This window comes from Triticum aestivum, chromosome 7B, assembly GCF_018294505.1.
Source record: "Triticum aestivum cultivar Chinese Spring chromosome 7B, IWGSC CS RefSeq v2.1, whole genome shotgun sequence".
NCBI classification, from domain to species: domain Eukaryota; kingdom Viridiplantae; phylum Streptophyta; class Magnoliopsida; order Poales; family Poaceae; genus Triticum; species Triticum aestivum.
In genome coordinates, this window is record NC_057813.1 from 445,606,868 (window position 1) to 445,608,835 (window position 1,968).

Here is a 1,968-nt window from a genome sequence, read left to right on the forward strand (position 1 = left end):
GTGTGTTTTGTTTTGCTTTAGCAGTAGCGCGGGTACGGGGAGCGCGCTACTGCTAAGACCTATACCAGCAGCGCTTTGTCAAGAAAAAACGCTACTACTAAGTCTAAGCATGTAAAAACATCAAAAATATACATAGGTCATCATTGATCTTTTTGTGTAGAATCTAAATAGTAAACATGAATCCTCATAGTACCCGTATAGGTACAAGCGAGGATTCATATTGCAGCCACAAATCCTACACATATAGTTCAATGAAGAACAAGTGCTCGAGATAGTTTGAGAAGTAACATATTTAAGGTGGTAGACATCTTGTTCGCTTAGCAGTATGGGACTAAACTTAATTAGTAGCCAGGGGTGATACTTAGCAGCAGCGATTTTTGGGGGAAAACGTTGCTACTAAGTACTTTAGCAGTAGCGCATCCAGAAGAAGGGTGCTACTACTATATCTAGCTTGGAGGCAACGCCGTGGCAATTGTAGTAGTAGCGCTTGTTTCACCTAGAGCGCTACTGCTACTGAGCTTTTAGTAGCGCGGTTTCCTGAAGCCCGCTACTGCAAATTAGCAGTAGCGTCTGTTTTTAAACCACGCTACTGCTAAGATTCTGTGTATAAAGTTTTCCCTAGTAGTGTCCGGTAAACGGGAATTGCATAATCTCATAGTCATAGGAACATGTATAAGTCATGAAGAAATCAATAACAACATACTAAATGATCAAGTGCTAAGCTAACGGAATGGGTCAAGTCAATCACATCATTCTCCTAATGATGTGATCCCGTTAATCAAATGACAACTCATGTCTATGGCTAGGAAACACAACCATCTTTGATCAACGATCTAGTCAAGTAGAGGCATACTAGTGACACTATGTTTGTCTATGTATTCACATATGTATTATGTTTCCGGTTAATACAATTCTAGCATGAATAATAAACATTAATCATGATATAAGGAAATAAATAATAACTTTATTATTGCCTCTAGGGCATATTTCCTTCAGTCTCCCACTTGCACTAGAGTCAATAATCTAGATTACATAGTAATGATTCTAACACCCATGGAGCCTTGGTATTGATCATGTTTTTCTCGTAGAAGAGGCTTAGTCAACGGGTCTGCAACATTCAGATCCGTATGTATCTTGCAAATTTCTATGTATCCCACCTAGACTTGGTCCCGAATGGAATTGAAGCGTCTCTTGATGTGCTTGGTTCTCTTGTGAAATCTGGATTCCTTTGCCAAGGCAATTGCACCAGTATTGTCACAAAAGATTTTCATTGGACCCGATGCACTAGGTATGACACCTAGATCAGATATGAACTCCTTCATCCAGACTCCTTCATTTGTTGCTTCCGAAGCAGCTATGTACTCTGCTTCACATGTTGATCCCGCCACGACGCTTTGTTTAGAACTGCACCAACTAACAGCTCCACCGTTTAATATAAACACGTATCCGGTTTGCGATTTAGAATCGTCCAGATCAGTGTCAAAGCTTGCATCGACGTAACCATTTACGACTAGCTCTTTGTCACCTCCATAAACAAGAAACATATCCTTAGTCCTTTTCAGGTAATTCAGGATATTCTTGACCGATGTCCAGTGATCCACTCCTAGATTACTTTGGTACCTCCCTGCTAAGCTTATTGCTAAGCACACATCAGGTCTGGTACACAACATTGCATACATGATAGAGCCTATGGCTGAAGCATAGGGAACATCTTTCATTTTCTCTCTATCTTTTGCAGTGGTCGGGCATTGAGTTTGACTCAATTTCACACCTTGTAATACATGCAAGAACCCTTTCTTTGCTTGATCCATTTTGAACTTTTTCAAAACTTTATCAAGGTATGTGCTTTGTGAAAGTACAATTAAGCATCTTGATCTATCATTATAGATCTTGATGCCCAATATATAAGCAGCTTCACCGAGGTCTTTCATTGAAAAACTTTTATTCAAGTATCGTTTTATGCTATCC